Below are 13612 nucleotides of genomic sequence, written 5' to 3'. Positions count from 1 at the left end.
CCTTTACCCAATAATTTCCTTTATAGAAATTTTAAAATTCAGTACAGAATTCTGTATAGGATTGGGTACTACAATTCATTGTTATGTCACTTTAGTCTCTCTAATCTGAAATAATTCCAAGGCTTTTTTGTCTTTTATGCCATTGACATTTATAAAGAATATATAGTTTCCCTAACTTTTTAGTAGAATACAGCTACTTGTTATTAAAATATGCATTTCTTTTGACATAGATAATTAATTTCTCATCATTTGATTTTATGTGAAAAATATATTCACACATATATAAAAGTACCTTAATAACTGTCAATTTCACCACTTTAAACATAAAATATCAGGACCAATGTATGTACCTATTAAAAGTTAATAACACAGGAAGGAAGGGGAAGGGTCATCATGGAAAATGTGTAAAAGACATATGGACAAAGCCAAAGGGGGGTAGGATTAATGGTGGGAGGTGGGGTGGGCGGGGTGGGGAAAAGTGGTGGTGGGAAAATGGAGACAACTGTACTTGAGCAACAATAAAAAAAGTGAATTAGTTGTATACATGATTATGTGTCTACACCATGAAATTCTACATATTTATTCAGAAGCATAATGTTCTGTTATGGAAAGATGTGCTTGATTTATCAATACTTGGAGAAAAATAAATTATATAGAAGCATGATTAGCACTCTAATCACATTCATTCATACCCTACCTATATGATATGACATACCCTACCAATGTGGTAAGATATTGCTGCTTTTTAAAATACCATAACCAAATCACATTTTGAAAATTTGTATTATTTTGTACTAAATATTATTTCATTCAAACACAAAAACTTAGAGTTCAAAGGGGGACCCCAAACTCCAGAATTCATTTATAAAAAATAGTGTATTTATTCTTACATGTTTAAATCTCAGTCACCTTCACAGTGCTTTCCGTGTAATGCAATACACTATGGAGATGTTTTTTCCGCTGCTCCAAACAGTTTTTGAACTTGTTGATTTTGATGACTTTCAGTGATGTTGTTTGTTTTTGTTTCACCACTTCCATACTGGTAAAATGTTTTCTTTTGAGGACTTTTCTCATCTGTAGAAATGAAAAAAAAGTCACTTGAGGCAAGATCGGGTGAATAGGGAGGGTGGGACACAGGGGTCATTCCATTTTTGGTCAAACACTGCGGACACTCAGGGTAGTGTCGGCAGGTGCGTCCTTATATTACGCATTGTGAAATGGGCTAAGACTTTGAAAGAGTCTTTAAAGAAAATTCACTGAAGCCAAATGCAGCCTCTCAACAGTGCCAGCTGGTACACTGATACACAGGGGTTTCTAGAAAACTCACCTAGTGGGGGAAACCTGTACTACAAAGGGTCTGCCTTCCAGAACATAATTCCACTTTTTGGGGAGTCCCCCTTTGTATTATTCAAGTTCTATTTTAATAATTAAGTAAAACCTCCTTTATTAAAAATATTAGAAGTTTAATTATTTAGCCATTTTCCAACATTCTATACCTATCAGAACTTTAGTGACATCTAAAAATATTGTTATAACCTCAAGTATTTTATACGATGTAGGATTTTTTCCATACAAAATTTTCTTTACAAATTCAGAAAGGTGATATCCACTAATGTTTTAAAATATGTACAATTATTATTAATGAATATAACTAGTAATTTTGGTAATATGTTTAGTATATATTCAAATTACATGCTGAAGTTAAATGTATGTGTATCAAATAACTATATAAATAATATGCAGAAGTTATTTTTGAATCAATTTGTAGACATGCAGCAGAGAAATCCCCATGTAGAAATGTCTTCTATATATTCAACAAGCACGTCAGTTTCCTCCCCAAATTGTGTAATAGGCAGCAGAATATTGCTGCTAATTGGTATATATTTTTCTGCTAGAAGTGAACATTCTAACCTTTTACTTGACAGCTGTTTGGGTAGAATGCCATATAACATCTTGAGAACTTATCTGTGCTTTTTACAGTTGTGTTTATACTGCCACACATTCAGGAACAAAAAAAGGAAAAAGTAAACAAAAGCAAAAACATGACCTAGTTAGCTATTTTTTGACAAACATATAAATCAAAAGCACATTAATGTCAAACATTAAAAATATTTAAGAGATTAATAAAATAAAATATTAAAAGAACATTTCTAGACATTTGGAATATTTGAGAGGGTGGTCAAGAGATAGTAATTATAAATATGATCACTCTATTTTTAAAAATTTATAATTCTTAAATGCTCATTATACTCATTTTTGTCATGATTTAACTGCAAATGGAGAAATGTTACTATAATAATAGTACAACTGTTTTTTGGAGTTAACAGATCCCATGCCATATATCACTTGGTCTCTATAAATTTGGGAGGAAGGAACATTAAATAATTACTTAGCATTTTTGAGATCTAATAACATTTTCAACATCATTAATGACACATCCAACTCTGAGCAGCCCACTCCAGCACTACACCAAGATGCCAAAACTTCTGGGCACAGTTAAGACTGCCAGTGATCTCATGTATTTTAATATATACTATGATTATATTCAGAAGTGCTTTTTAAAAATAAACTTATGTATTTGTGCTTTGGTTGAAAGTTCTCACTAAATCCATATAAACCAATTTGGTTTGTTTAGTTCATAGGTATTTTAAACTCATTGGGATGAGTAATAAATTACTCATGTAATTCAATGTATTAAATTGAATAGAAATGTAGACAACTGTAAGTTTCAATGAATTAGTCTACATTTTTATAAGAAAAACAGTATTTTATTAAATGGCACTAATCTAATCGATTCATTAAAGAAATCTATCAGATATTGGACTTTACATATTCAATGATATTGAAACAGAAATTTAGTATGCCTTATTTAAAGAGGTAAGTTATATAATAAAAGTCAGAGGTACTAATAAATCTTTTCCCTTTGAAATGTCACATATAGCATACCAAGTCAAAGGGTAATTATTTCATTTACCTATGTATTAATTTCTCTCTTTAGCATTGACTGGTTTCTCAACAATGCTAAAGATAAAATGTTAGTTATAGACTTACAGCAAGGCTGCTTGCTCAATTCTTGAGGCATAAAGTATTTACAGTGAATGTAATAATGGAAGACATGAGAAAGTAGTTATAAACAATTGAGTATTTCTTGTGGAACTCTAGGGGTTTAGAAAACTGAGTGATCTGTATTAAAAAAAAACTTGTCTAGTGGAAAGTAATACAAAAGCAAATATGAAAATGAATATTGCTTATATCAGAAATAGTGAAGTGATTGAAATTAAGGTATTGGTGAGGGAAAATGGTATTATTAAGTTTTCTACATATTTTCTTTAGCACAAATTATTATGTGTCCATAATAGGAAAAATTTTAAATTGAAGATATCAAAAAATTCATTGACCACTTTATCACCGAGTCATAAATGCTTATGATATATTTTTATAAATGCTCGATGCCTATCTCCTCACTTACCATATTTTTTGGACTATAAGATTCACCCCCCAAAAAAATTTGGGGGGAATAATGGTTGTTAATGCTGCTGTTGAGTTCTCTTTACCTTTACATTGGTGAAATATTATGCTATTTATGTTATTAAATATTTTACCATATTTTTTGCTTCAAAATTTTTTTCCTATTTTCCTCTAAAACTTAGGTGTGTCTTATGGTCTGAAAAATATGGTAATTTTTATGTATAAATGTGTATACACAGGTTTTTTGAAAGTTCAAAGATTGTATACCCTGTTTTTATTAAATGTTATTTAATGTAAATTTTTAAGCATTTTTTGCTTTACTAATTTTTCTTACATTAGCATTTGAATAGAATGCAAACATAAAACCAGCTGCTCTATAATACATTTTTCCAGCTCCTTTGTGGTATGCAGAATACTCTCTCTGAGAATGTCCATATCCTAATCCCTAGTATTTGCAAATATGTTGCAGTTCATTGAAAAAGTCACTTCTCAGATGTAAATAAGGTTACAGAATTTAATTTAGGGAGATTGTCTGAGTTGTTTAATTGGACCCAGCCTAGTAACATAAACTCTTTTAAAAGCAGAGAATTTCCCCAACTGCAGGCAAAAGAGATGTAGCAGAAGGAGAAATCAGAGAGATTCAAAGTTTGAGAAGATGACAGCTTGGCTAGTTTGAAGCTGGAGAAGGCAACTTGACAAGGAATGTAAACAACCATAAGATGCTGAGGAAATCTCCTGGTTGACAACTAGCAAAGAAATGGGGACTTCATTCCTGCAGTCACACTGAACTGAATGTGGCCAGCAACCCTGGATCATGAACAAAAGACGATTTGATCTGCCTTGTTCACTATTATAATTCCAAAGCCTGAAATGCACATCTCATTTGCTGAATGAATGAATGAATGAAATGTCTACTTTTGTAGAACTGTTTTTTATTCTCTTGAGATATGAGTCTAATTTTCTTTATTTGTAGCAGTTACAAGTTCTGTATTAAATACATAATATTGTTTGGATGAGAAATTTAGAGGAAGAATCTATTTAATAAAAGAAAGAAAATGCACCAAAATGAGTTCCTGGAAATAAAAAAAAAATCAATTCAGTAAAATCAGGAAAAGATTGTATTCTTTAGCTAATCTTACAGAAAGAAAAGCAAAATAGGGAGAGAAAACAGGCAGAAGAGTGAAAATTGCCCATGTATTCTGGTGAAAGAGTAGAAAAAGCAAAGAATGCAGAGGACTTTGAGTATATGGAGTCAAGGCTTTATTAAAGACTGAAGCACCACTCCTGGTTCCAGGGAGGTGTGTAGAATGAGTCTGTTCAATAAATGAAGTCATTCTCTGATCAGTTGGCTCACATGGTTGGAGCATCGTCCAGTATATTAAAAGGTTGCATGTTCCTTCCTCTGTCAGAACGTTTACTAGAAGCAACCAATCTATGTTTCTTTCTTACACAGATGTTTCCATTTCTTTCTCTCTATCTCTCTCTCAAACCAGTAAAAAAAAACATGCATGATAATTATAGAAATAAAAAAGTATTTAAAAAATAAAGTTATTAAGGACAATATATATTATTAATAAAAATTTAAATTGAGTGCAAAAGCTAAAGAGCATCTTAGATACTGTAGATCTGTGGCTTCTTCCATGGTTTAGCTACAATGGCTTATCTACTCATCAAGCAATTAAGTGTCTATGCTGTCTTGCTTGACTTCCCATCAGCTTGCTCTCTGAAAATGTCACTCATCATGGAAATGGTAGGAGCTAACTCTCATGTTAATAAGAGGGTTTGGGGCTTGAGTAGATGTAGCAGTCTGCTGCTTGCATTTTTTTCTCTCTCACCATAGGGTGCAACCTACCCAAAGCAGCGCTAGGGAGTGTTAATTGGGAGTTAACACTTGACAATTTTTTTTATTATCCTTGAAATTTAAAAATCAAGGAACTATTTCTGTGTTGGTTTTTGCATTTGCCTGGTAGTCCATGAGTTATTCTAATTAACAAAGCTGGGCCTTTTTTTTTTTTTTTTTTTGATCTTTGAAACCTTTTCTTTCCTATATTTTTATGGTTATAGATTTTCCTCTTTTTCCCATTCTATTTTTCATATATTTTATAATTTCTGTCTGTTATTTATTTTTGTGTTCTCCTTTTTTAATAGGTATCCTGCACCTGCCATTATGTTTATTTTTCTTTTTTTTTAAATTTATATCTCCATGGGCCCCTTTCCTCTGAGTTATAGAAAAGCAGCTGATTTTTTATGCATTTCTCTAAGTTTTCTGTAATATTCTTTCTGCTATTGACTGCATCTACTGTTGTTTCACATTGCCCAGTTGACTTTTAAAATGTTATATTATATCTTGTTCATGGCCACCTCTTCAGGTTTCTTAGACTCACTATCTCCAAAAATATTTTTGAGCATATGAACTAAAATTTTGGAAAGACTCTTCTGTTTCTGCATTAATTCTACTTCACAAGCAAAAGTGTGCTTTGATTTCTCAGTGTGGTCCTGAAACTCTTATCTGCAGTATCTATTTTTCAGAATGATACAATTTACCCTGCTCATCTTCACAGAGAGAGATCATTGAAGATAAAGACAGTTTCCTTGAAACATTGTACAGATTTTGATCAAATTCAGACTAAAGTAAAGCCCTTGTCATTTGGTGCAATTCCCAGAACTACTGCTAAAACAAAATAAGCAACTGCTTTCTCCCCACAATCCCACTCTTTTGACTTCTTTTTGCTAGGTACATGAGGTGTGTCCAGAAAAAGTCCAGCCATTGTTAATATAATGAGAATGATTTGCATGACATGATATAACCTGGCAGCCAAGGACAGTGGACTGGAATGCACATGAGTGAACAATGATGACTTCATTGTACTAGTCAGTGGAGGCAGCAGACACCATTGAGTGAGCATGTGTAGTGTGTTGTCATCCTATTCAAAATGACAGCAAATAGAGCAGTGAATCTGCATCATATTTTGTGTTGAACTTGAACTTTCCTTCATAGGAAGTATTTGGATGGTTCAGAAGCCTGCAGCTATGAGCAACTGGTGATTGGCAGCTTCATCATGACAACACACCACTCATGTGTCATGTCTCATGCAAAATTTTTTGGCGAAACATTGGATCATCCAGGTGACTCAGCCCCACTACAGCCAGATTTGGCGCCTCAAGACTTCTGGCTTTTCCCAAAAGTAAAATCACCTTTTAAGGGGAAGAGATCTCAGACCATCAATGAGATTCAGTAAAATACCACAGGGCAGCTGACAGTGATTGGGAGAACTATATAAGGTCCCAAGATGCCTACCTTGAAGGGGACTGAAACGTCATTGTCCCACGTACACTGTTTCTTGTATCTTGTATCTTCCTAAATAAATGTCTCTATTTTTCATATTACATGGTGGGATACCTCTGGACAGGTGTCCTTTTCCAGGTCTCTTACTCTTATTTCCTAGGAAGTGGCTCTGGGAAGTTAAGACTTGAGAAGTTTCCTTCAAGGTAGTTCTATCCCAACTGTATCTATAAAACACTCTTAGTTATTCAAACATGTTGCTATTGCCTTTGCACATGATGTAGATTTATTTTTATAATGGTATTGTTAATAACACTGTAGCAAGGTTTGAGGAAAGGGAGGAATAAGTGATACCTACACATATCACCAGTTCACTTTCAAACTAGGGCAGGATTTTAGACTTTGATTAATCATAAACATTTTTTAATGTTTTCATGTATTTAAAACCAAGTACTTTGGCTTACTTTTCTTAAATGTTTTCATTCTTAACATAAACTATTTGGAATGATACACCATTCTTTCCAAAATGCTCAAGGTTCTTCTAATCTAAAGTCCATGGAGCACAAGGAATAGCATGTGTTGTTTCTTCTTAAATGTTCCCTGAAAATGATGTGTAATCTTTTAAATGTATATTTTTATAAGCAAATGTATCAGAGATAAGTTGCAAAACATTCAGCAGATTACTGGAACTTTCCATAACTCAAGAGTCTAGTTAACAGTTTTAGAATATATTTAATTTATACTTATTGAAATGGCTGAGCCATAAAATAAGCATTTAAATTCTTGCCATTTTTATGCCTCTCTCTGTCTATGCTTGCTTGTTCATATCAGCAGTGCCCTTTACCTCTAACTAGACAGAATTATATATCCATCCTTCATCAGTCAGAGTAGAAGGATCTCTGTATCTCAATGGACTTATTGCTGCTAAACCAGAATAGTAAAGTGAAAAGGCTGCTCCCTGAACAATCTTTTACTTCCCTGCTGGTTGTGACATATAATAGTTACAATCAATTAAGCTTCTCACTGCAAATCAAACTTCTGATCAAGGTACTGGAAGTTTTTTCTTTTAAAAATATTTTTTTCAATTATTAAAATTTATCTTCTCTAGTACAGTTCATTACACCAGTTCACCTCACTTCTCTTAAAAATTATTATTATAAGAGTTCCTGAGAACAACAATAAAATAATTTATGGAAAAAATTTAAATAATGTAAAAAATTAATATTTTAAAAGAAAATTTGATTTTATATAATTTTCAAAACAGAGTTTCTTCAATCATTGTACACACTGAGTATGCAAAATCAATTGTGTACAATTCCTAGAAGTATTCATGAAAATATTTATACAAATTGAATTTGTAGATTATAATCAAATTTACTACAAAGGGGTTCTGTAGTATTCAGTGTATTCTTAAAAGGACCCTGTCACAAGTGTTTAGTTAATTCAGTTTTTTACATACCTTCAAAATATTGTTAATTTATATTTACATAAGTGAATTAATAATGCAATAAATGCTAAATACTCTTTTATGCTTTTATCTGATTCTTATGTCCTAAGCAAACCATTTAAAAGGGAAAAATAGATAATCCCAACTTATCTAATTATAATAGCCAATATGTTTTAGAATTCAAGCTGTGATTTTCTAAGATGAGTGCGCCAATATTTAAATAAGTACTCAAGCTTCTAATTTTTTGTTTAATATTACATTTATGGTTATCACATATCAAACACATCACAACAACTGCTTTTGTTGAGAAACAAAGATATTCAATTACCAGAGATATATTTCTTCAAAGTTCTTCAATATTTCATTAAAATATTATAAATCATTATATTCCTATTTTAGACTTGGCAATTTGTAAGTGACTATGGCCCTTTTTTTGGTATATTCTGTTCTCATCTTTTCTGGAAACAGTAACACTGACTCAGAAAGCTGCAAAAACTCTCTAAGAATCTGAGGTTAGAAATTAGGTTTCCATAGCCCCACAGATCATTCTGGCCAAGATGATTTTGAAGATGATTCATTCCAGTGACTCCTTTTATTTAACATTTTATGTGACTGCAAAGAACTTCACTTGAGTAAAAATAGAAGTAATTTTATTTGATGTGTACTTCTTTAGGTATGTATAGGGTGGAAAAAATAAACAAAGTTGCTTTACTTAAAACAAAAGTGTGCTATTTCCAGGGTTGCAAACAACTGTTTAACAGTGCTTGGTTTTCAGGAGAAACTGCTCCTAATTTTTAAAGATAAGGGGAAATAATATGCCTAGCTCACTGAAAAGAAGGGTTTACATAAGTAGAACATAATTATCCAAGTCAGACATTGTCCCTGTCACTGAGGCTTGGGAGGGTTAACGATCATGACGATAATTAAGATGCAGAGGTTTCACACAGCACTTATTTGCTTTCTGAATAGTTCAGTGTACTTCTCTATATTCTTTTCATTGATCTCTGTGTGGTAACAGGATGTTTAAATGACTCAGAATAATGGAAAGAAATCTGTGACCTGTTATAACCATAAGTAATTATAAGCTTTTGGGTTTTGCCTCACCTGAAAGACAAGACCTCCAGTGACATAGCTTTTTGAAATACCATTTCAGGTCAACATAGCAAAACTGACTCTGAGGAAAGAGTGCCACCTACTGAAGCAATTTTCTGGGTTCTCTGCAAGGGCTGGTCTCTCATCTTTAGAACTGCCCTAACAGGCTTACTATAAGAAATAATGGGATTGCTGCACCATGCATGAAATAGTTATTATTTTTGTTTCCAGCTTTAGCCACTTTACTTTAACAATTCAGTAGTCACATCTATAAATTAACTATTTCATGCACAAACTTTTCACTTGTTTTAAAGTGTAGTATACAAGATTAAACAATTTTCTTATGAAGGAAATTTCCAAAACAAATGCCCGAATGCCTCTGTTTATTAACAACATAACCACAAGGGGGAGCTAGCAACTAAGGTCTTACGGGGCAGGAGGGTTGAGGTTTCATAATTAATTGAAATCTTTTACTTCTAGCTAAGTCAGAAGACGATATAAATAGGCCATTTGGAACTTATAAAGCTTAAAATTGTTTTTCTCATTTTGAGTAATAATCCAACTCCTATTTAATATATGCTAATATATTTATCATTTGATGTAACATTTTTTGCTGAAAATTTCTGTTTCTATATGTTCTCTTTCTCAAGTCCTCTACACACAAGTACACACAATTTGTTTAAATCACACTAAATAACCTTCAACTGTAAAATTTAACTGTAGAAATCTTAAATTAATTTTCAAAATTTTCTCAATGCTTTAAAGTAAATGTCTTAAAATATATGTCAGTGTTCTAAAGTTGGTCATTGGCAACTAGTGTATAAATATTTCTTTCTGACTTACATACTCAGAAATATATGAAATACATACACACCAGTTAATAATTTAGTTCATTATTGTGTGAATTTCAGAATAAAAGAATTTGCCTGTTTTTGTTGGCTTAATCCTGTAATTTTATTTTTGAGTGTTCATTGGGAACGCACACCCCATTCATGAGATGAGAGCACATATATATGTATATATTATAGTATATAACATAACATACACATAAATGTAGAAGAAAATTAAAATAGATCATTCCTTGACAAATATTTCTCTAATAGTAAGAATTAATACTTTTAATAAAAAATAGTAAGATAATATACAACAAAAATAGTGTTTATTTTGGAGATATTTTATACTTTTGACTATAGAATATACTTTCTATTTTGTTGTTACGGAGGAGAGATTGAGTTATCCAAATTTTAAAATTATAAACATTTCCCCTGAAGTTTAAAATGATAGTCAATTTGTGTTGGTTCAGTAGAATTCATATTTATCATAAGGGAGAAAAATATGTTTTAGTAATTGTCTTACTAATAATCTGAATTTGCCATTTGTTAAAAGGGAAAGTTTTGTTTAAAATCAGCAAGTAGTGGCCAGTAGCTGTGTGTTGGAGGTGAGCCACAAATATCCCTAAAAGACAGTGGAAACTAGGAAAACTAGCTGTGAATGAAATACTAGCATTTACTTGAGGATTTAAGTTATATGGATAATTATTATATCTATACAGTTAGCTACTAAATTTATCTTTAAAAATTCTGCATTAACAAAAAAAGTGAAACCGGGTAGTAAAAAAATGGTAAAAACAATGGAGAAGAAAATAATAAAGAATATTCCATTCATATAAACAGTGGCTGCATTAAAAATAGCATCAAGCCCTGGCTGGTGTAGCTCAGTGGATTGAGCACAGGCTGCGAACCAAAATGTCGCAGGTTAGATTCCCAGCCAGGGTGCATGCCTGGGTTGCAGGCCATAACCCCCAGCAACCACACATTTATGTCTCTCTCTCTCTCTCTCTCTCTCTCCCCCTCCTCTCTAAAAATGAATAAATAAAATCTTTAAAAAATAGCATCAAAAATCTCTTACAAACTGTGTTTTATTGAACTCAAGAAATTGGCAAGCAGGACAAATTTTAGAAGAATATTACAACTGCTGCCATTGTAGTTCTGCACATAAACTCTCTGAACTATGACTATGACTAATAAATATGGAGTTTAAATAATCTCAGGGAAACTAAATTAAATAATTTCAATAACATAAAATTTTATTTAAAAGTCATCTTTAAGATTATTCATTCCTTCATAAGATTAATTCAATTATTGACTTAATGTAGCAGCATTAATCAGGCTTTATCAGTCTATAAAAATAGATGGTAATACTTCTGTTTGAAACTATTCCAGTATATTAATTTATTTTAAAACTCACTTAGACAGTATGATATCTTATAATAATAATTAATAATTTAATAATATCTTATTTGTTAAAATTATTGTTTATGTCTTTCCAAGTAAAGTTTCTCAATGAGTATGCATACTTATATATATTTATTAAATCACACAGGATCTTTGTTTATTCAATATTATGTGTAAATAAAAAAGAAATAATGTAATTTTGGTTTAAGTTTGAAACTATCATTTATAATTATAAATCATGATTATAAACTTGTGTCTTCTTGAAAAATGTGAGATTATAGGTGTTGTTAGTTATAAATAATACTACATGCCTCTACATTCCTTAACTAGATCTCATATGTTCATGGCCTACCTACTACAGTACAAAAATTAATAGGATTTTTTAACTGTTTGACTATATTTATATCATTTCTGTTTTGAAAAAAATGAGCTCAATATTTTAAGCATAGTCTTAAAAAACCCTCAATAACTACATTGTAAACAGAAAAAATATATCTGTTTAAAAAGGACAGAACTTGTGAGATGGTTAAAAATTAGGAATGATTATATTTTTTTTAAAAATTGTGTGTGGTTAACAGGCAAACAATTAGAAGTACCAGCTGACTCTTTTCCCTTTAAAAATGCAATAAGGATGAGACATAATGACAAAAATAAATTATTGGGGTACATGTTAGTATTTAACAACAGAACTCAATTCTACAAATTATATAAAATATAAATGTTATTTAATATAGTTCTACTTGGCTCCCTTTGGTAGAAGCCTGTGGTATGCACCATAGACATGGTAGTTCTCTTTACATACACTAGAGGGAAGTATAACATAATTACTTTGGAGGTGTTGGGCAAATTGGGATCTGGGAGGATACATTTTCTACCACTGGTCATAGACACCTTGTCTCTCCCTTTATTTGCATAAAAGCATATCTAATTAGGGTAAATCAATAAACCATACTACCTTTTCCTTGGCATTTTTTTATTCTCTTGTTTTTGCCTTATCATAAACTTCAAGTAAGTCTAATTTATGATTTTCCTTAAATTATTATGCAATGAAAAAAGCCATAGATTTATCATATTAAAATAGTAATGATTAATAAATAAGTACACAATCACTAGTCCACTAGTCTTAACTTAGCTGCGGTTTTGAAAGCCTCAAAGCCTTAACTTCCAAAGTATAGATGCTGGGACAGAAGTACCAACTCCGAAGAGATGTAAAGATCAGATTTCACGAGGCAGCATGGTGAAGCCCACACTGAGCACAAAAAATCCAATTTCTAAAAAGCTCAAGCTCCCTTACTTAGCAAAGGTATATGCATGCCAAACTACTTATTAGAGAAAGTGCAAAGCCATTTTAGGGTTTGCAGTTATAGTTGTTAAGAGCTCCTCCTTAAATTTTTCAACTGTTAAAGGTATTCTCGTAAGGGAGTGGTGGATTTTGCATCCAGATCTGACTGCAAATTCAGACCATAGATTGTATCGTTGAATCCCTGGGAAATAAATAACTTCTAAAAACCTGAATGTTTAAGCAATTATCCCAACAATAATCATCAGCACTTTCTTGTAATTGGTCTGGATTTGATTTTCTTTGAATCTTGAATGATTCATGTTACAGACTTGTATATTAGTCATTCACAATTTATAAATGGCAACTTAACTTTAGTATTTATGAATTGAGATCAATACTCTATCAAAACACTCACCTTTTCTATTTCAATGCTTCAGCTTCTTTTTTCATTCTTAACTCTTTCCAAGAACGGCTGGATCGTGAGCAAAAGTAGTCCTCGCTTGTGCACGTTTGTTACAATAGCTTGGGAAGAAAGAATCTCTGGGGTTAGGTACTGAAGTTGAAGAAGTCAATGAATCAGGAGTCTCTCTCTCTCTCTCTCTGCCTCTCTTTCTCTTTCTCTCCCCACACACCCTTACCTACAACATCTACCCCTCCTCCCCTCAACCTCGAGTGTGTGTATGGTGTGTGTGTGGTAGTGGTGGTGGTGGTGTTATTTACCAAACATGAATCTTAACAGATCCCCCATTGATCTGCCTTCATATTCATGGTTTAGCTTCTATGCATAATGCTTTGGCAAATGTGGT

The sequence above is a fragment of the Phyllostomus discolor genome, chromosome 11 (assembly GCF_004126475.2).
Source record: "Phyllostomus discolor isolate MPI-MPIP mPhyDis1 chromosome 11, mPhyDis1.pri.v3, whole genome shotgun sequence".
In the NCBI taxonomy this organism is placed as follows: Eukaryota; Metazoa; Chordata; class Mammalia; order Chiroptera; family Phyllostomidae; genus Phyllostomus; species Phyllostomus discolor.
The sequence above is the reverse complement of the archived record's forward strand: the minus strand, read 5'-3'. Positions refer to the sequence as shown.